Genomic DNA, 23,623 nt, shown 5'->3' on the forward strand with positions numbered 1-23,623 from the left:
GCTCAGCATGGAGTCTGCCTGGGATTCTCCCCCTCCCTCTCCCTCTGCCCCTCCCCCTCCCCCCGCTCACACAGCCTCACTCTCTCCAAGAGAAAAAAACAAAACAAATACACATACATACATACATACATTTTATAAAATATAATCCTTGTAGCAAACCTGTGTGACAGCTGCCACTGTCCGTCCTTTATAGATGAGGAAACTGAAGCTCGGATTGAGGTCACACCACCAAAGGTCACCGATCTACTCAGTCAAAATGTGGTGCCCACCTCGTCTCAGGGGTGCTGGCATTACCAGTGCAGGCCAACTGGGACATTAGCGACATAGCACAAGACCCGTGTGAAGCCCCCAGTTCTCAAGCCATCATAACACACAGTCCCATATTAGAGAATGAGATGATGATGGCAAAGTTAGCAGTGACAGAAAACAAGCCACCTTTTGCCATATTTCCAGTTGCTTCAGTAGAATCTGATGGCCCTTTCAGTAACTCTGAAATGGCTCTTCAGTCTGAGGTAGAATTCAAGTCAGAATCCTTCATTTTCACAACAAAACATTCACTTTGCTAGCCCAGCTAGCATCTTCACTGAGCAATTTACAAACACTTCTTACCAAGTCTAATTTAAACCGATAACTTGCCTTAAATGTAGTTCAGACAACTGATCATTGAAAAACCTCAGAATAAGGAACATTAATGATGTGTTACATTTCCTTTTTTTTTTTTCTCTTAATAGATGAATGCCCACCCAGTTTTCTTATTGGTATAGATCCTGTATCTCTCAGGCACCAGACCAGAGTGGAAGAGGAATAAAATGTCTTCCCATCTTCAGTCTAGCTTGCTCTGTCTGATGAACCAAAGCATGGGTAAGAGATTTTTTTCTTTATCCAGCTTCTAAGCCATAGCATTGTGAGAAATTCCACCCAGATTTTGTTAGTAACCTCTTTTTGTCTTTAAGCTCTTTTTTAGTTATTATTATCAGTGAATATTCATGAGAATATTTTTGTGAGACGCTGGGAGAATCTACAATCAGAGACATCTCTTTATATTCCTCTACATTTCTATCTTTTAAATTATAAGTCTAAGTGAAGAAGGTTAGGGAATAGGGAGAAAATGGGCACCAAGCAAGACATCATGTCGTTTTATGATACCTAAATTTTGTCAGCTTTTTGTTTCTTTCCTCCCAAATTATGGAACTATTTGCCCATTTCTAGAGACTTCTAGATTGTCTAGAGCTATCTTATGTGGGTACTGGACTCCTAACCAATTATAGAACTGAAAATTTTTATTTTTATATACATTCTTTTAGCTCCCCTAAACTCGATTCTAATAAATGAGTGTTTAATGACCTTGTAATATATGAACTCAGCTCTATGACTAGCTACATAGTTTGTTGAGCCCAACACAAAATGCAACTGTGGGACTTCTTGTTCCGAACTTTTATCAGTTTCAAAATGGCAACAGCAGAGCTTTAAACCAAGTCCTTCTAAACATGGAGCGCTGCCCTATGCTGCTGCATGGGCCCCATGCCTATGAGGCCAGCCCTGCTCAGTTTCTGAGATATAGTTTCAGTACATTAAAATATCTTAATGTTGCATTCTTTCTCGGATTATTTTTAAGCAAGAGCCTGTATAACAAATGGCCAAAGGAAGCTTCCTGCCATATGAAAGGCATTAATTTGCACATTCACTTCCTTTTATTGTAAAAAAAAAAAAAATGGAAAGAAATCTTAAAACTTTTTTTCTGGTATTTAAGGTTAGGAAAAAATGTCTCTTTCCAAACAAATGCATGTGCTTTCTTTCCTTTTCTGTTCCTTCATTTCCAAATACTGATTGATGAGCCTCTCCCTTCAAATACTGCTCTGGACCCTGCGATAGATCAGTGAACAGGACAAATCCCTGCCTTCCTGGAGTTTACACTCCATGGGTGGAGTTAGGATCCATTTTCTAACCTTCTCAGGGAAACTTGCAGCTCTCCTGAGGCTGCCAATGTTTCTGGCCTTTTCCTCCACCAGACGTTGGCCCCCTCTGCATGCTCTATTTAAAAAGCAGGTATTTAAAATTTTATTTTAGTGCACAGTAGGAGCAGAATGGCGGGACCACATTCTAACTACAACCCTCCTGCACTTCACAGAGCTTTTTTTTTTTTCATGCAAGAGCAAATTTCTGTATAATTTATGTGAACCATTTAGACATGAATGAAGACTCTGTTTCCACCTAACTCATTAAGTGATAAATCACCGGTATTTTGTGGCAAGTTTCAGGCTTATCTCAATCACCTTCTGTCATGACCAGGCCTCAGTGTTATGTCTAGGCTCTGATAGAAAAGGGGCGGGGGGGAGGAGTAAACCAAAAAAATCTGAACAAAGCTTTTTCATTGAATGTGAATACTAACTGGCAAAAGTAGGAAATATATTCCCAGCTAGTACTCTGAGCTTTTGAAATCCCATATCCAAACCAATACGCCTGAAACTCCCTGAGCTGGTGGCTACTGAACAAAATCCCATTTATTGACAAAACAGCAGCACGTAGTTATTAGGAACTTGGAGCTTTGAATCAGACATTCTTTCACTACAATCCTCAATTAGAATCCCTAAACTTCTCTAAAATCGTGGCCCAGAGGGATGAAGAGTCAGAGCACAGAGGATTTTTAGGGCTGTGGAACTGCTCTGTATGATACAGTGGTGGACACGTGTCATTATATGTCTGTTCAAATTCATAGAATGTACACCACCAGAGTGAGCCCCTAACTGGGTGTTAGTGATGCGTCACTGTAGCTTCATCAGTTGGAACAAATGTGCCGCTCTGCTGGGGGATGTGGATGATGGGAGCGGCCATGCCTTTCGGGGGACAAAGGGTGTATGTGGACGCTGTTGTGCTCAGTACTGCTGTGGACCTAAAAGTGCTCTAAAATATATATATATATATCTATTAAAAAGGAAAAATCGGGCCCACCTAACCCTCCCAATCCATTATGTCCTTAGCCCAAACACGACTCTCATCTTTACTTGGCCTTGCAATAAAACACAGTTTGAAGCGCAACACTTTGAAATTTAAAGTATCTCCTAATGGCTTGAAATATCTCAAAAGATTAAAAAAAAATACTGAATCAGTACAGAATGATAGGGCAGTGAATAGCTGGTGAGTGTTCTCTCTTGCAGACATTGTAAAAGTACAAATTATTGAGATAGCGCTTTAAATTACCACATCCACCATAAAATCCTGAGGAATGGAGATAAGTGGGAATTGAGCGAGCTTTTCCAAACAGCTTCATGGGGTCATTGTTTGTCTTAGTCAGCTCAGGCCACCATAACAAAATACCACAGACTGGGGTGTCTTAAACCGCACACGTTTCTTTTTCTCACAGATCTCCAGACTGGGAAGTCTGAGATCGAGGTGTTGGCAAGGTAGGTTCTCTGATTTCTTCTCTTGGCCTGTAGGCGGCAGCCACATCACTGGGTGCTCACGTGACCTCTTCTCTGCACATGTGCAGAGAGAGAGAGAGAGCACCAACTCTCTAGTGTCTCTTCTTATGAGGGCACTAATCCCCTCATGAGCCCTACTCTCAAACTTCATCTGAACACATTTACCTCTCAAAGGTCCCAAGTTCTAAGTACCATCATCCTGGGAGTAAGGATTTCAATGTATGAATTCTGGGGTGATGGGGGGCACACAGGACACAATTCAGCCTATAGTAGCATTGTTCAAAGTGCGGTCTCTTGGCCCTACACGTAGAAGATGAAGCAGGGGAATTTGTTTGTAAAGCATTTAATATATTTGGCCCCGGGTTAAGGTTTTCAATATACTATTTCATTTAATAGAGCAAGCCAAATTGGGAAGCTCAGAGAGGTGAGATCACTTTCTCCAAGTCACAAAACTAGTAAACTTTGCAGATTCCAACCCTGTCCCATCGGACCCCAGTGCTGTAGTCTTCTTGCTGGCCCCTGGGGCCTTTCTTAAATTTCAGTACTTGCCGTTAGCTTATGTAAGAGTGATTAGGCCCACAGCAAACAGGCTCATACCTCCAAGGCCACATGAAACCAATTTGAATCAGGAAGTCAATGTTTTTATTTCATAGAGAGAGCTACAGTTGGTCAAAGAGCATATATCTGTGTTTGCCCTTTAATCCATGAATGAGTTGAAGAAAGTGATTTCTTTAACTGCTTAGTTCATGTGAAATCAGACCAAGGGATTTGGATGGTGTGCACTGGTCAGTACTGGCTGTTGTTTTGCGTTCTTCTTCTTGACCATGTGATTTTTCACGTCCCTTCACATCAGTATCATCTAGCTTAGGATGTAAGGACTATGTCAATCGAAATTACTGCGTACAGCCGAGTATAGTAGCAAAGCGAAAGAGGAATTTAAAAAAGAAGCCCGCTAACTGCTCTTTACCCGGCGACATCCCTAGGTACACATTCAAATTCTTGGCTGCTAAGCCACGAGAATCTACAAATGTTCTTCCTTGGGTTTGGAACCCAGCGGATCCAGCCTCCAAAATTCTTAGCCCCCTCCCATGTTGACCTAGTACCCAGCACTACATTGCAGCTCCTCCCCCCCACCCCCCCAAACAACCCCCATTTAGTGCTACAGGGGTTGACAATTGTTTCCTGTAAAGGGCCAGATAGTAAACGCTTTCAGCTTTGCAGGCTATACAATCTCTGTTGCAACTACTCAACTCAGTGGTTGTAATAGGAAAGCTGCCCCAGACAGTATATAAACAGATGAGTGTGGCTATGTTCCAGGAAAATTGCTTTCATTTTAAAAAGGCGGCAGCCCAGATTTGGTCCGTTAGTGGTAGTTTGCTCACTCCTGCACAAGCAAATAACGTAGTCTTTCTTGAGATTTGTATGATGGAGAAGAGTGTGCTTTTATACCACACACTTCACCGAAGAACTCACTTAAAACCCCCAATGAAATTCTCATTGTTTTACCCCAAAGTCTCTTTTGGCCTCCAGTAACCCCCAGTCTCTCTTCTCTCTCCCTTTCTACCGCAAAGACCCCAATATTCTTCAAAGCATTTCAGTTCTTCCTTAAAACTTGCAAGCCCCGTTAAACAGTTAACAATACCCACTGTCCTTTAAAAGCGGGTTAAGCGAGTACTATTGTTAGTGGATTGTGTCCCTTGAAAGTCTCGCTCTCTACCCCAAGATTGCATTAAAAATGCAATGTCTGATAATCGCCTGAAAAAGACTTCTGTATCTTTAATCATCAGGGAATCACAGATTTAAAACTCAATCACATACCACCGCACATGCACTAGAATGACTGAAATAAAAAAGCTTGACAACACCAAAAGTTAGTGAGGACATTGCTTATGGAAAGGTAAAATTTTACAGCCACTTTGTAAAACTGTTTGGCAGTCCTTTGATAAACATATACCTACCCTCTGACCCAGCCATTGTACCCTTTTTATTTATCCAAGAGAAATGAAACCGTATATCCACATAAAGACCTGTACATGCGTGTGCCTAGCAGCTTTATTTGCAATAGCCCAGATCTGGAAACTGGCCAGATGATTCTCCACAGAAAAATGAAGGAACTGTGGTATATTCATATAAGATACTAGTCAGCTCTAAAAAAAAAAGGGAATGAACTATTGCTATGGACCGAATGTGTGTGTGTCCCCCCAAAAGTTATCTGTTGAAGCTTTAATTCTCAGTGTGATGGTACATGGTTGGGAGGCCTTCGGCAGCTAGTTGGGTCATGGCCAGGGAGCACTCATAAATGGAGCTAGTGCATTCAGAAGACGAAACTGGAGAGAGATGTTCCTTCTCGGCCGAAGGAGGATACGGCCAGGCAACCAACCTGCAGACTGGGAGGAGGGCTTTCACCAGATGCTGAATCTGCTGGCATCTTGATCTTGGACTTCCCAGCCTCTAGATCTATCAAAGATAAGTATTTGCTGTTTAAGCCACCCAATCTACGGAGTTTGTTACAAAATCGCAAACTAAGACAACTACCGATACACAGCAACTTGAATGATTGTCAAAAATATTATGCTAAGTGTAGGAAGCTAGATGCAAAAAAGAGTATATACTGTATGACTCCCTTCTGTGAAATTTTAAATAGACAAAATCTGTGGAAAGACAAATGAGTGGTTGCTTCTTAGGTGAGATATGAGGATTGACTAAGAGAGAGCATGAGAGATCTTTTGGGGGTGATGGAAATATTGTGGATCTTGATATGCATTTGTTAAACTTAGTGAACAGTATACTTAAGATCTGAAAGTTTCACTGTACATAAATTTTACCTCAGTACAAAAATATTAAAAATATTATATTTACCTGACATTTTTAAAGTCCCAAGACGACTGCTGGCATTCCAGCCATTACATCTGCATTCCAGGTAGTGAAAAGGAGAACGAAGGGAAAGATAAAAGAACAAAGGACACATGCTGGCTATCTGTTCATTCTTACAGAGACGGAAAGTCTCATCAACAACTTGCACTTAATTCTTACTGGACAACCCCAGCTACAGGAGAAGTGGAAAAACAGACACATGCACTCTTTGGACAAGCACCTTTCAGACAGAATAAAATCTGTGTTTGTAGTAACAAGAACAAGGGGAGAATGGATATTGGCTATCCATTGGTAGGTTCAACCACACCACAGAAAAGTGTGTGTACGCACATACAATGACTTACACAATTTCAGGGGATTCATGGGCCTTCACTAGATCCCATTTTATCTGAATTCTTTTGTAAAAAAGAACCACTGGTCTAGGGAGTTTGAGCAACTAGTTACTATTTTTTTTATTTTTATTTTTATTTTTTAAGATTTTATTTATTTATTTGAGAGAGAGAATGAGATAGAGAGAGAGCATGAGAGGGGGGAGGGTCAGAAGGAGAAGCAGACTCCCTGCCGAGCAGGGAGCCCGATGCGGGACTCGATCCCGGGACTCCAGGATCATGACCTGAGCCGAAGGCAGTCGCTTAACCAACTGAGCCACCCAGGCGCCCACTATTTTTTTTAAAGATTTATTTATTTATTTGAGAGAGAGAGAGAGAGAAAGAGAGCCAGGGAGGGGCAGAGGGAGAGGGAGAGGGAGAGAGAGAATCTCAAGCAGACTCTGTGCTGAGGGCAGAGCCCAACGTGGGGCTTGATGATCTCATGACCCTGAGCTCATGAGCTGAGCTGAAACCAAGAGTCAGAAGCCTAATCGGCTGAGCCGTCCAGGCGCCCCAAGCAACTAGTTATTATTAAGCACAGTTAATGAAAGCATGTGAATGGTAGGTTCACATGGCAGTGAGCATTCAAGAGACGTAAGATTGCTTAAAATATGCCTTGCTCAGCCACCTGGAATGAATTTTGTTGCCTAGGTCTCCCAAAGATTGCAATTCATTAAATAGCCTGTTCCAAATTGAGCATTATTTAATTCTGCTGCCTTCTGAACTATACAATATGTGAATATAGGAAGATAGGCCACTTCACTTAAGTGTACATTTTACTTACACACTTGATTTGATGACATTAGTTTGCAGGTGTCTCTACTTCAATTAATTGCATATTGGTGAAATCCATAATTTAAACTCGGTGCAAAACTGAAGTATTAAAATGATAGTCTCTTCAATATAATTATTCCACATAAGTTGAAGTGCTGACAAAATGTTGTCTTTTTTTTTTAAAATAATAGCTTCAAGTATGTTCAAGATTAGATAACACAGAAAATGTCAACAAGATATGACAATACGAAATGAAAATAATGAGATGAAAACTTTGTATCTTTATCTAATTTTTCCTCCATAGATACACAAACTTTTTTCCCTATGAAACTGGGTTATAGACACCCCGTGCCCTGCCTGATTGGAAGAACAAAAGAAAGTACTATTAAAAAGCCCACACAGATACACAGTGTTTTTGCTGACCAGTAAGTTAGAAGTAGATCTGTAAAAACACGCTGACTTCCTTTTATTGTAATAGCGAAGAGAGAATGAAAATTATTCAATTTAACGGAGGGAATACACAACTTATTCTACACAGTATATTTGAAGACTGACTTAAATGACTTTATTTTTCTTATAAATCAATCTCTTGCCCGAGTAGATATTGAAAAATAAATGCCTATGGCCGTTCACTAAACCCAGATTGCGGAAAATATCATTTTATCACTGAGTCATTCACTGACACAGCACCACACTGCTAAATGAACCCTTCCTGTCTTATTTTATTTTTTTTAAACATTTTATTTATTTATTTGAGAGAGAGAATGAGAGAGAGAGAGAGAGCACATGAGAGGGGGGAGGGTCAGAGGGAGAAGCAGGCTCCCCGCCGAGCAGGGAGCCCGATGCGGGACTCGATCCTGGGACTCCAGATTCATGACCCAAGCCAAAGACAGTCGCTCAACCAACTGAGCCACCCAGGAGCCCCTTTCCTGTCCTGTTTTAACACACAGGGTTCTATTTATTGTCCACCTTGTCAGTGGTGGGGCCTGTACATAGGACACTTCTGTGGTCTGCTGAATACTGGTTCCCTCTGGGCCGAATCCCTGGAACTTACAAACGCTACTTCGATGGCAAAGGAGATTTTGCATGTTTTATTTAATTAAGGATCGAGATGGGGAGGTGATGCTGGATTATGTGGGTGTGTCCAATGAAGTCAAAAGAGTCCTTTGAGAGAAAAGATGATGTGAAGATTGAACCAGAGAGAAATTTGAAGATGCTATGCTGCTGGTTTTGAAGACAGAACAAGAATCCATGGGCCAGAGAAGGCGGCAAATTCTGACAGGCTCCAGAAGCTGAAAGAGGCAAGGAATGGATTCTTTGCTAGAACCACCAGAGGGAAACAGGCCTGCTGCATCTCTGACTTTTGCCCAATGAAACTGATTGTGGACATCCGGCCTTCAGAACACTGATACACTTTCTAACTTGTACGGAAGGATGGTATTATTACTACACACACAGAATGAAGAAAATGAGATTTGAAGAGAGGAAAGAAAATAAACAAATATACAACACTAGCAAATGCCAGAAAAGTGTGGCCTCTGGCCATGACTAGAAGCCCACAGACCATTTTTTCTCTATTATACTGGCTCCTATGAACCATCAGCGTGCATCTCACGATGTCTTATCCCCAAAGTTTTGTCCTCTGTTTGAAAAGAAGCGAATCAGAGTGTTTCATGTAACATGAATTTCAAAGGGCAAGTATTTGTTCTAAACAAAGAGGTGACCGAATCAAATATTTGCAGGCCTTAGTCTGTTTCCATAAGGAGGCTTTTGTATTCCAAATTAAACTCCTTTGCCTCTGTAGGTAGAGGAAATATAGTTATAGAGCAGCTATCAAGAATGGATTCTGCATGAAAACCTCCTGGAGAGGACCTGTAAACCCAAGAGTGGTCAGCGTTAATGAAATTGTTGCTTGGTTGTGAAGGAGTCCAGCCTCTGCCTGCTTCTTTGTAGTGCACGTGGGATATGCTCATCCAGGCTTCATAAGAGCATCCCTTTCGCTAGTGAAATTGAAATCCAAAAGGAATTTTCCAGAAACACCTCATGTGGGGTTGTACAGTTGACCCCTTGAACAACATGGGTATGAACTGCACGGGGCCCAGTTATACACGGATTTTTTTCAATAAATGCATTGGAAAAATCTTTGGAGATTAGCGACAATCTGAAAAAACCAGCAGATGAACCACATAGCCTGGCAATATAGAGAAAGAAAAAGAAAAAGGTCTGTCACAAATGCTTAAAATATATGCAGATACTTGTCTATTTTATCATTTACCACCATAAGATATATGGAAATCTATTATAAAAAGTTAAAATGTAACAAAACGTACACACACACGTACAGACCACATACGCTGCCATTTACAGCCAGGAGAAATGTAAACAAACGTAAAAACACGGTATTAAATCATAAGTGCATAAAATTAACTATAGTACATGGTGAACCACTGTAGTAATTTCATCACCACCTCCTGTTACTATGGCGGTGAGCTCAAGTGTTGCCGGTATCTGCTTAAAACAGTGTGATGCTAATCATCTCTGTGTGAGCAGTTTGTCTCTGCAGGAAATTGCTTATTGCGGTAAAAAGTGATCTCTCGTGGGTCTCCCGTATTTTTCATCGTGTTTAGTAAAATACCGTAAACTTTGACGAACACCAGGGGATCCTTACAAAGTGCCACTAAGGATGCTGCAGGTGCTCCCAAGAAGCAGAGCAAAGTCATGACAGGACAAGAAAAGGTTGAATTGCTTGGTACGTACCACAGATGGGGGTCTGCAGCTGCGGGTGCCTCACCAGTGCAAGATAAATGAATCCGGCATGAAGGACCGTTGCAAAAAAAGAAAAGGAAATGCATGACGCCATCACAGCAAAACCTTTTGCACTTTTGGCAAAATACCTTTCTATCTTGTATTGAAAATGCAGCTTCTTTGTGGGTGTGGGACTGCTATAAGAAAAGCATATCTATAGACTCTAATATGATTGGAGAAAAAGTGAAGACATTATATGACCACTTAAAGCAAAGGGAAGGTGAAGGATCTAAAGCTGGAGAATTTAATACCAGCAAAGGATGGTTTGATAAATTTAGAAAGTGGTCTGACCTAAAACATGTCAGGATAACAGGAGAAGTAGCTTCTGTCAACCAAGAGACAGTTCCCAGATGACATTAAGAAAATCACTGGGGAGGGGGGTGGAGGCGCCCGGGTGGCTCAGTCAATTAAGTGTCCGACTCTTGATTTTGGCTCAGGTTATGATCTCAGGGTTGTGGGATCGAGCCCTGCGATGGGCTCTGTGCTGGGCATGGAGCCTACTTAAGATTCTCTCTCTCTCTCTCTCCCCCTCCCTCTGCTCCTCCCTGCCCCCCACTCACATGCCTGCACACTCTCTCTCTCTCTCCCTTGAAAGAAAGAAAGAATGAAGAAAGAAAGAAAGAAAGAAAGAAAGAAAAGAAAGAAAGAAAGAAAGAAAGAAAGAAAGAAAAAAGAAAGAAGAAAATAAATCATTGAGGAGAAAGGATATCTGCCTGAACAGGTTTTTAATGAGGACAGAGGTGCTCTATTCTGGAAAAAAAGCCATAAAGGACATTTATTAATAAGGACGAGAAGTGAGCACCAGGATTCAAGGCAAAAAGGGATAGGCTAACTACTGTTTTGTGCAAATGCAGTCAGGTTTATGGTCAGGACTGTCCTTATCTATAAAGCTGCTAACCCCAGAACCTTGAAGGGAACAGATGAACATCAGCTGCCAGTCTGTGGGTTGTACAAGAAGGTCTGGACAGTGAGAACAGTTTTTCTGGATTCATTCCATCGATGCTTGTCCTTGAAGTCAGAAAGTACCCTGCCTTTTAAGGTATTGCCTTTTAAAGTTCTTTTGACATTGGACGGTGCCCCTGGTCACCTAGAATCCCATGAGTTCAACACCAAAGGCATCAAAGTGGTCTACTTGCCCCCAAACACAATCTCTCTAATTCAGCCTCTAGAATAGGGGGTCATAAAGACCTTTAAAGCTCATTACACACATACTCTATGGGAAGGATTGTCAATGCTATGTAAGAGAACCCGGACAGAGAGAACATCATGAAAATCCGGAAGGATTACACCACTGAAGATGCCATCGTTGTAGGAAAATCCATGAAAGCCATCAGTCTGAAACAATAAACTCCTGCTGAATAAAACTGTGTCCAGATGTTTTGCATGACTTCCCAGGATTTCTAAAGAGCCAGTCAGGGAAATCATGAATGAGAGTGTAGCTATGGCAATAAAGTTGGGATGTGAAGGGTTTTGAGATATGGGTCTTGGAGAAGTTCAAGAGCTAACAGACACCACACCAGAGGAGTGAACAGAAGATGACTTGATGGAGATGAGTGCTCCCCAAGCAGTGCCAGACGACGGAGAAGAAGACCTGGAGGTAGCAGAGCAGAAAACAAACGGACATTAGACAGTCTGGCAGAAGGACCCCTCTATGATGTGGGCACTGTGACTAAAGTGCACAGTGGAAGGATTGGTACCATATAGAAACATTTTCAGAGAAATGAAACAGCAAAAAAGTCAGACAGAAATTGCCATGTATCTTTTTCAATTCAATTAGCCAATATATAGTACGTCATTAGTCTCAGACATCGTGTTCAACAATTTATCAGTTGCATATAACACCCAGTGCTCATCACATCGCCTGCCCTCCTTAATGCCCATCACCCGGTTACCCCATTCCCCCACCCACCTCCCCTCCAGCAACCCTCAGTTTGTTTCCTAGAGTTAAGAATCTCTCATGGTTTTTCTCCCTCTTTGATGACTTCCCATTTAGTTTTCCCTCCCTTCCCCTACGATCCTCTGTGTTGTTTCCTATATTCCACATATGAGTGAAACCATATAATTGTCTTTCTCTGATTGACTTATTTCACTCAGCATAATACCCGCCAGTTCCATCCACGTCGATGTAAATGGTAAGATTTCATCCATTCTGATGGCTGAGTAATATTCCATTGTATATATATATATATATACACCACATCTTCTTTATCCATTCATCTGTTGATGGACAGCTCAGCTCCTTCCACAGTTTGGCTGTTGTGGACATTGCTGCTATGAGCATTGGGGTGCAGGTGCCCCTTCAGATCACTACTGGGTATTTACCCCAAAGATACAAATGTAGTGCCATGTGTTTCTATAAAGTTACACTGAGTGTGCCTGCCTCTCCTGCCCCTCCTTTCACCTCAACCTCTTCGTCTGCCACCTCTCAGACAGCAAGACCAACCCCTCCTCCTCCTCCTCCTCCTCCTCCTCCTCTTCTTCCACCCACTCAGTGTGAAGAGACAAGGATGAAGACCTCTGTGATGGTCCACTTCCACTTAATGAATGGTAAATAATCATCACGCCATATAGTAAATAAACTTATCTGTTGTGTAGGTGTGTTGAGTGTCTTCATATGAAAATCTCACAACTGTACAGCAAGAAATGTATGGGACATTTTGTGTCTTCACCATCATCATTGCCTAAGTGTAGAACATCGTGTGTAAGTCGTGTATGGACGTGGTTAGCCTACCCTTCCATAGGCATAAGGTGAGTGATATTTAATATAAAATTAATAATGTGTTCATTTTCTTACTGTTTTCTAACTTTGCTTTCAAAGAACTACATTAACATACAAGATGCATCTCATGATTGGAGAAACATTTCAGCCTTTCATCACAGATGAGTGTTTTTTTTAAATAACTATTTCCAATATTATATTATAAATATGACTGTAATAGTGCATGCCATAAAAATTTTATGACAATTCATTCATTAATGTGTAGGCGAGGCTACCGTGAAGCAATTGTATCAATTACAGTAGCCTACCGGAAAGCAGTCCTATTGCTGCTTCTGCATTATCAATGCATGAAGTGTTATACCTGTAAATAAATATGAATTTCTTTTTCACATTATGTTTTCATTTTTAGTGTCTCACATTAGTAATACATATAACATCCGTACTGATTTATATCATAGCAGATAATATTGATGTAGGTACTCACAGATGATTCACCTTGTGAACAGATAATATAAATTTCCAATATTGATAAATACAATACAGTACTGTATTTTCTCTTTATGATCTTCTTGACAATGTTTTCTTTTTTCTAGCTCACTTTATTTTAAGAATATAGCAAATTATACATATAACATACAAGAAATGTGTTAATCAACCATTTGTGTTATCAGTAAGGCTTCCGGTCGAGAGCAAGCTATTAGTAATTACGTTCTGGGGGAGTCAAAAATTATATGTGGATTTCAGCCTGCACGGAGAGTTGGCACCCCTAAGCCACATATTGTTCAAGGATCAAGTGTATTTGAAATATTTGAGAAGTGCTGAATTAAAAGATGGTTTTGTAAATCTTAAAAGCATAGAATGAAGCAGATAATGAAAAAGAAAAATAAGTTAGCGATGATAATTGTATCTGCCCAATGTGCATGGTGGTGGGGTGATTATTTCAAAGTCTCTGGAAGGTTCTGGATTTGGTGAAAGATGACCAGATCATTTGTAATTTAATCTTTCTTCAAGTGAAAAATTTTCCCTTAAACCAAAATATCTTTTTTATATGTTGAGATATAATAGACATATGTTATATTAGTTTCAGAGGAACAGCATAATGATTCAGTATTTGTATAAGCTGTGAAATAATTACCATAATGGGTCCAGTTTTCCCCTGTCACCATACAAAGTTACATAATATGCAATACAATATTGTTGAGTATACTCACCGTGCTGTTTGTTACCTCCCCATGACTTAATTATTTTAGACCGGAAGTTTGTACCTCTTGACTCCCTTCTCTCATTTCACCTAAACCTCCAAACCCTTCCACTGTGGCAGTCACCAGTCTGTTCTCTGGATCTGTGAATTTTGTTTTACTTGTTCATTTGTTTTTTAGATTTTTACATATCAGTGAAATCATATGGTATTTATCTTTGACTGATTTCACTTAATATAATGCCCTCAGGGTCCCTCCACGTTATTACATATGGCAAGATTTCATTCTTTTTTATGGCTAAGTAGTATTCCAGAGTGTGTGTGTGTGTGTATACACACCACATTTTTTTATGCATTCAGTTATTGATGGACACTTAGGTTGCTTCCATGTTTTGGCTATTGTTAATAATGCTCCAGTGACCATAGGGGTGCATGCATCTTTTTGAATGAGTGTTTTGTTTTCTTTGAGTAAATACCCAGAAATGGAATTGCTGGATCATATGGTAGTTTATTGTTAGTTTTTTTGAGAAACTTTTATACAGTTTTCCATGGTGGCTACGCCAATTTAAATTCCCACTAACAGTGCACAAAGGTTCCTTTTTCTCTATATCCTCACCCACACTTGTTATTTCTTGTCTTTTTGATAATAGCCTTTCTGATGGGAGTGAGGTGATATCTCATTGTGGTTTTGATTTGCATTTCCCTGATGATGAGTGGTGTTGAGCATCTTTCATGTGTCTATTGGCCATCTGTATGTCTGCTTTGGAAAAATGTCTCTTCAGATCCTGTACCCATTTTTAATTGGGTTTTTTAATATCGAGTTGTATGAGTTTTTTTGTATATTTTGAATATTAACCCTTTTTGAATATGTGATTTGCAAATATCTTCTCCCATTGTGTAGGTTGCCTTTCTCTTTTGTTGGTGGTTTCATTTGCTGTGCAGAAGCTTTTTAATGTAGTCCCATTTGTTTACTTTTGCTTTTGTTGCCATTGCTTTGGTGTCAAATCCAAAGAATTATCACCAAGACTGATGTCATGGAGCCTCTATTTTCTGCTAGGAGTTTTATGGTTTCAGGACTTACATTCAAGTTTTTAATCCATTTTGAGTTAATTTGTGTGTATAGTGTGAGATAGTGATCCAGTTTCATTCTTCTGCATGTGGCTCTCTAGCTTTCCCAGCACCATTTACATCTTTCCCTATTGTATATTCTTGCCTCCTTTGTTGTAAATTAATTGAACGCATGTACATGGGTTTACTTCTGGAGTCTCTATTCTGTTCCATTGGTCTGCGTGTCTGTTTTTACGCCAATACCACACTGTTGTGGTAACTAGAGCTATGTACAATGGTTTGAAATCAAGGAGCATGATGCCTCCAGTTTTGTTCTTCCTCAAGATTGCTCTGACTATTTGAGACCTTTTGTGTTTCCATAAACATGTTAGGATTGTTTGTACTGTTTCTGTGAAAAATGTCATTGGAATTTAGATAGGAATTGCATTGAATCTGTAGATTGCTTTGGGTAGTATGGACATCTTAACAATATTAATTCTTCCAATCCATGGGCACAAATATATTTCCATTTATTTCTGTCTTTTCAGTTCCTTTTATCAGTGTCTTGTAGTTTTCAGTATCTAGGTATTTTACCTCCTCGGTTAAATTTATTTCTAGGTATTTTATTGTTTTTGATGCAATTGGAAGTGAGATTGTTTTCTTAATTTCTCTTTCTGATAGTTCATTGTTAGTGTATAAAATGCAACGGATTTTTGTATATTGATTTTGTATCTTGCAACTTTGCTGAATTTGTTTATTCTCACAGTTTTGGGTGGAGTCTTTAGGGTTTTCTACATATAAGATCACGTTGACTATGAATAGTAACAGTTTTACTTCTTCCTTTCCATTTTAGATGACTTTTGTTTCTTTTTCTTGCCTAATTGCTCTGACTAGGACTTCCAATATTATGTTGAATAAAAGTGGAAAGAGTAGGCATCCTTGTCTTACTTCTGATCTTAGAGAAAAACCTTACAGCTTTTCATTGTTGGTTATGATGTGAGCTGTGGGCTTGCCATATGTGGCCTTTATTATGTTGAGATATATTTTTTATATACTTGCTTTGTTGAAAGTTTTATCATAAGTGGAAGTTGAATTTTATCAAATGCTTTTTCTGTGTCTACTGAAATTATCATATGATTTTTATCCTTCATTCTGTTAATGTGGTGTATCATGTCAATTGATTTCACATGTTCAAACATCCTTGTATCCTGGAATGAATCCCACTTGATTGTGGTTTTATATGATCTTTTTAAGGTATTGTTGAATTCAGTGTGCTAATATTTTTGAGGATTTTTCATAATGTTTATCAGGGATGTTAGTCTGCAGTTTTCCTTTCTTGGGATGTCCTTGTCTGATTTTGGTGCCATGGTAATGCTGACCTCGTAACATGAGTTTGGAAGCATTTCCTCCTCTTCAGTTTTTCTTGGAAATGTTTGAGAAGAACAGTTGAGGAGGGAGAGTCCCCAGGAAGGCCAAGTCCCCAGCTAAAGAGCTATGGACCACAGAAAGATGGGGCGCCTCTCCTCCAGCGTGATTTTGATCATGGCCATTTCCAAAGCCGCTGAACTGGAATTAGTTGCTGGGCTGGGCTACTGTGAATTTGCACTTCCCTCTCAGGGAGACATGGCCTTAAGAGATGACAGCATTCAGTCCCAGCAGGAGCCTGCTGTTTGTCATTGGCCTTTCCAGTCTGTGCTGTCCATAGGAATCCAGGACACTAAGGAGCTAAACAAAACCTACTGTCTGAGTGGGGGAACTGGCACGCTTTTTTCCTTCTGTGCCTGCCCCCCCTCCTCCTATGGCTGGAACTGTGAGCATGATTGGGGCAAAGAGAACCGTGAGTCTGTGTCCCATGACCCCTGGCTGCCCAAAAATGTTCCATGTGTAAATGCTGGCATGGCCAGCTTCACTGCTTTCCTCAGACATTTCTACCAGGTCGTGGTAAGCGGATCGTCCCCTCTTTTGCCCTTTCGGATGGCCACGTGATGGGTGAGCACTTCCTGGTTTCCAGGGCTCCAGAATTAACATACTGTCTTCGGGCACCACTTTTTTGCCAGCTGGCATCTGCCTTGCTCTGCAAAGTTACTATTGATGAACACTTGCTTGCACTATCAGTCATGCACATTTCAGGACCTATAAAGGCTGTAGCTCCAGTATTGTTACTGAGAGATGATCATTTGTTAGTTGCCCTGAAATAGTGAATAGATTTTCATAATGGTCCCTAACATTGCCTTCAAGTACCAACTACTTTCCTCTCCCTGCCCTCTCTGAAAAACTTCTTTAAAAAAAAGTCAGCCTTATCTACATTGTGACCAAGTTCTATGTTTCTTGATACATGTATTTCTACCAAGGGTTTCTTCTTATTATTTTCCTTTAACAACTGAATTCTTTCTTTAGATTATTAAAGACTACTCCTAGTGTGGAACTGAGTATAAAGCTTGGAGTAGAGTTGATCAAAATCAATTAAGACCTCATCTTTAAAAGGAAAGGAAAGGAAACCCCTTAAAGGGAGCAGATGAGAGGGCAGGGGGCAGATATTAGAGGTGAGGGACAGGATTCTGAAGTACTGGAAGTGTGTGTGTTTGTGCGCGTGCGCCAAGGAGGCTAGATAGAAAAGAGGAAGCAAATGGGAGAGAGATTGGAAAAAATAAAATGGATTACTTGGTTGGTGATCAGATGAGCATGAGAAGCAAGTCAAAAAGCTAAGTTGAAAGGCAAGTTTCTATCATCTGTAAAAAGCTATAGAAGACAAGGACATCCCCTTTTTTCTCAGTGCATTGTAAAAAGAATGCAGTCCCCTTGGAAAAAAATTCTAACTTTCCCCAACAAGAGAGCTTAATAAATTATGTTTTCTCCATACTTTGCAAGTATTTTAACTCTTGTAAAAGAGAAAATGTTCACGACATATTTAATTGTAAACCGGGTGACAAAATGATACATGGTAAAAGCCATTTTAAAAGACATTTTGAAAAAAATAAAATAAAATACATTGTGTATATGAGTATGCCCAATAAAAATGGGAAATGTATTGAAAAAAATTTGAGAAGAACAGATATTAAATCTTTAAATGTTTAGTAGAAATCGCCATTGAGCTGTCTGGTCCTGGTTGTTGGTAAGTATCTGATTACGGATTCAATCTCCTTGCTGATGATTGGTCTATTCAGATTTTCTATTTTGTCATCATTCAGTCTGGGGAGATTGTATGTTTCTAGGAATTTACCATTTCTTTTCTTAAAGATTAATTTTTTTACTTTAGAGAGAGAGTACGCACAAGCATGAGGGACAGAGGGAGAAGGAGAGAGAATTTCAAACAGACTCCACACTCAGCATGGTGACCAACTCAGGGCTCGATCCCACGATCCCAAGATCATGACTTGAGCCGAAACCAAGAGTCCAACGCTCAACTGACCTTGTCACCCGGGCGCCCCAGGAATTTACCATTTTTTCAGCAGGCCCACAGGAGTGTTCCAAACTGGAGTGTACCTGCAAGCAGGGCTTAGCCACTGAATATCCTTCACATATGTTCTAGGCACTTTTCAACCGGCTGTCTTTGTGTGGGGTCTCAGGGCCAGTGAGTTTGTGTGTAAGCCCTTTAAGGGCAGAGTCTCAGTTTCCTTTGGATCTCCTAGATGTCAGCCCCACTGGTTTTCAAAGCCAGATATTTGGAAAGGGGGGCTTGTTTGTGCAGTGCAGGTCCCAAAGGTTGGAATGCCTGCTATGGGGCTCAAACCCCTTGCTCTTCAGGGATGTACTCCGTGTTTGTATGATTCCTCGCACTTATGGGTAGCCACCCTGGGGGTGGGGTCTTTGGCAATACCAAGTCTCTGCCTCTCCTCCCTGTCTCAATGTGGCCTTTTAATATTTTGCTATGGAGGAGCTGTTTAGCTAGTTTTCAGGTCTTTTTCAGAGAGAATTGTTCTATATGTAACTGTAGATTGGGTGTGTTCATGGGAAGGAGTGAGTTTCAGGGCCTTCCTATGCCACCATCTTGAACCACCACTCTCCAAGGGAAATTTATAACTTCCCCTATGAGAAAAAATTTGACAATGTTAGTGGATGTGTTTCAATAAGTCATTGAAACCAGCAGGAGAGAGTTTTAAAGAGTTTCAGAAAAGCATTCAGATATTAGGCTGGTAAAATAGTGACATCTTGTGGTAAGAATTAGCAACAAAATCCCAAAAGTTAAGAATAAGACTTAAGAATAAGCCCAATAAAATGGGAAAAAACAACCAAAAAAACCCCTTATGAAATCTTTGTTTTTGACGATAAAATGAATTTTTCTCATTTTGGCTTTTGGCTGTGAGAAAAAATTCTCAGTTTTACCTTATAACTATATTCCCCATACCAATAAGGACAAAGGAGTTTAATTGAGAGAATAAAACCCTGCTTATAGAAATAAGTAGGACACTGCAAGTATTTCCTTCTATACACTCATCATTTAAAACAAAAATATTTACCTTTGAAATTCATGTAACATGAAAGACTTGGACTTGTTTTTTTGAACTTTAAATAAAAAGAGAGGACACCCATTTAGGGCCTATAGTGGATGCTCTTGGCGATTTTGTCCCTGTTCCTTCTGCCGACCCCAGCAGTCGGCTGCACGTGGGTGGACAGTTCGACAGTCCGTGCCTTCTCTGCCTGAGATCGATCTCTGGCTGCAGAAATGAGACCGGCTTGTGCAGCACAGCCTGGAAGTGCCTGAAGGTTAACACCCGCCATGAGCTACTTTCAGCCAGGAGGGAGGCCACAAAGGAAGAAATACCTAAGTTTTGTAAATGATCGGTAAGACAATTTTGAGTTGTGTTCTACGTGGTCTCCCGGGGGGCGCCCAGCAGGACTGAACTGCAGTTTGCCACAACAGTAGCTTGCTCATTAATGCACCTTGGGTGGCACAGCGGGTTAAGCAACCGATTCTTGGCTTTTGTCTCAGGTCATGATCTTGGGGTCGTGCAATCAAGACCCGGGTCGGACTCCACACTCAGCGTGGTGTCTGCTTGAGATTCTCTCTTCCTCTCCCTCTGCCCCTCCTGCTTGTTCTCTCTCTCTCAAATAAATAAATCCCTAATGCACCTTTTCTTTTCTTTTTTCCTAACTCCTTCACCATGCTCCCTGGGGTCACCCACTCATAAACCACATATGCCCAAATCGTTGTCTCAGGGTTATCTTTTGGAGGAATCCACGCAGGTATAGTGATCTACTCATGCTGCGCACACACAAACAGGTGTATCGAAGGAAAAAATAAGAGGTCCAAGCATTTTTACTAGTTTTACCAAAGTGAAAAAAGCCAAGACAAGTCCAAGGCATCTTGGTTTTACTGCAGCCATAAAGCTCTTCACAGCTGCTCGCAGACCTGCTGCAGTCCCTGTGGGTTTTGTCTTTGTGGAAATGCAAGTTCAACAAAGGGGAATTGCCATGGTAAGGAAAGAGGGCACCTTCACTCCTGGGATTGTGTATCCATTCTTAAATCCCTGCAAGAAAACTTGAACTGGCTGCTAAAAGCTGGTTGAACCCCAATTGATTTTCTAATCTGTTAGGAAATAACATGTTAAGATTCCATACATGAAGACCCAATAATTAGAACTATATTTTATGTCCCTCAGCGGAGCAGACTGAGGGTTCTAGAGAGGAGGAGGGTGGGGGGATTGGTTAGCCCCGTGATGGGTATTAAGGAGGGCACGTTCTGCATGGAACACTGGGTGTTATACGCAAACAATGAATCGTGGAACACTACATCTAAAACTAATGATGTAATGTATGGTGACTAACATAACATAATAAAAAAATAAAAATAGAAGAATACAAAAAAAAAGAAAAAAGAAATAAAAGATCAAAAGTATTCATAGTTAAGAAAGTTTTGTGGTCATACCATTGAACTAAGATAACTAAGTTCTTGCCCTATAAACAAAAAGGACATGGTAAAACCAGCATGAGTATTTGGAAACTGCCTCAGTTATTAAAATAGTTAATCACCAAATGTTTGATTTGTGATTCATGAATCAATCAGACTAAGTAATTCTAATGACTGAAATGACCACCGAGTTCATTATTTTAATAATAAGCAATGGCTAGTCAACATCTCAGCAAGTAACGAGGCTTTTGTGACCTTGGGAAAGTTACTAAATCTTTTGTACCATAAAATTGGACCACAGAAAACTGGTTTCACAAAAGACAATAAACGGAAAGGAGTGCCCAAAGTATATTTAATTTAACATGCTCCATGATAATGTATAGCTTGGCACATTTTTGCCTATACCAATGTTTTTCTGGTTTGAATAAAATGAAATCTTGGTTATTTACAGAAGTACTACATAACAACGATATTTTCAAGTTCCTGATCATTTAGCAGTCAAATTATTTAATTAATACATTCATTGGGTACTTTATATACAATAATTCCATATGAATATATGTATAATAATTCAATTAAAATTAAAATGTTTAAATTTCAAAAAAATATATTTTACAAAACATGTTTATCCATTAGGAGTTGGCTTTTTTCTTTTCTAACAATCTGTTTAGTCAACTATTTTTCTATACTTTCAAGTGCATGTGAGGGGCAGAGAGACCAGTGAGTATCTCATTATTTTACACAAAACAGGTCCCAGTCCAGGAGGTGATACACCAGAAGCCGGCGGGGGGCGGGGATTTCAACCCCTGGCCACAACTTTGCATCAAGAGCCAATTTATTCCAACCTGATGGCAATGAGGAGCAAAAAAAAAAAAAAAGCTGTTTTATATTGGCATGTCAGAAATTACAAAATAAATCTCAAATGTATTCGCCTGAACTCTTGGTCACAAACAAGTCAAATGTGCTAACTATAGCATGTGACTAATAGCACTTTATACACCAAGTGATGTTGGTAAAGTCATGTTTTTATTTCCCTTTAATAGAAAAGTATTTCCAGGTCAATTATTCATCTCCTCAGGTAGTAAATTTATGACGTTTAAGAGTCATTAAACTAAAGAAAAAGGATTTATCAGGGCGCCTGGGTGGCTCAGTCATTAAGCATCTGCCTTCGGCTCAGGTCGTGGTCCCAGGGTCCTGGGATCGAGCCCCGCATCGGGCTCCCTGCTCAGCGGGAGGCCTGCTTCTCCCTCTCCCACTCCCCCTGCTTGTGTTCCTCTCTGTCAAACAAATAAATAAAATCTTAAAAAAAAAAAAAGAAAAAGGATTTATTTGCCCCAGGTTTCAGAATAAATGCCTTTCTTTAAACTACCGTGTATTCTAATATCTAATCCCTATCTTGACATCTACACGTGTCCTACTTCATTGTATTTCTCAGTCCCAAAGTATCTTTACAACTGGAGGTATAATAATACTAATAGTGAGGCATCTACCTAGTATTTTACATACACTATTTTAGTTAGTGCCTATAAGACTGTGGTATAGTGATAATTATATACATTTTACAGATGAGAATGCTGAATCCTTAGGGGGTTTGTCCAAATTCTGCTCTGACAGAAGAATCAAGCTCTTACCTATGATATCAGCCAGTTCTTGCTGTATAATAAGCAATCACAAAATCTCAGTGGTTTACAACTCTAAACATTCATTTTTCGCAGATTTGCCTATCAGGCGAAGTGGCTCAAACTGATCTTGGTTGGGCTTAACTAGTTAGCTCCAAGCTGCAGGTTGGATCCAGCTCTGCTCCACACATCCCTCGACCGCAGTGGATCAGTGAACAGACTGGCTGGACCGTGGTCTTCTCATGGTGACGACAGAAGTGCCGAGGGTAAGCAGAACACACAAGGCCTTGTCCGGCCTCAACTTGGCATGGGTACAATGTCGTTTCCACCCACATCCCGCTGACCAAAGCGAGTCATGTGGCCAAGCTCCAAGTTCAGAGGCATGGAAGTATATTCCTCTTGCACTGAGAGGACATGCAAAGTTACATGGCAGAGGAGCGTGGATACAGGAAGGAATTCAGCATCTCCCAGTCACTCTGTCAGGGGACTGTCATAGTGGTGTCCTCTTTCATAAATGATTGGACATGTACGTGTTTGTAGTGAGGTCAGGAATGAGCTATCATTCTGATATACTCAGGGGTGCTGAAAGGATAGCAAATGTGATCAGTTAACAAGACATGGGTGTTACATCTCTCAGTCCTGAAAGCCTGAGGCCTAACATCATTGGCAGGGCCCATCAGAGGCAAAACCATGGAGCAGGCCAATCTGTCTTCAACACTCCTTAATCTCACCTCCAGTCATGCCCACTTTCGTGCCTCAGTCTTATCTATTTCTCCTGTCTCTGTAACAAAATATTCCATCTCCTTAAACCCTACCCTCTGCATTTTAGGGCTGAACTGTCCAAGATGTAACCCCCGCTGAGGTAGCGACAGCTGAGTACGTTTCACCAGGGATTCCTGGGTGCAGGGCATGTGTGCCTAAATAGCCGTTGTCGACCCAATTTGGAGAAGGA

At 40.5% G+C, this 23,623-nt stretch overlaps 1 pseudogene; it reads left to right on the forward strand.

The window, feature by feature from the left end:
* The first annotated feature begins 16,698 nt into the window (after positions 1-16,698).
* LOC123853520 (putative protein CRIPTO3) lies at positions 16,699-17,296 on the forward strand (annotated as a pseudogene).
* Positions 17,297-23,623: the final 6,327 nt, after the last annotated feature.

The sequence above is a fragment of the Mirounga angustirostris genome, unplaced genomic scaffold, assembly GCF_029215605.1.
Source record: "Mirounga angustirostris isolate CCGP_5_RB_7025 unplaced genomic scaffold, mMirAng1.0.hap1 SCAF_11, whole genome shotgun sequence".
NCBI lineage: Eukaryota > Metazoa > Chordata > Mammalia > Carnivora > Phocidae > Mirounga > Mirounga angustirostris.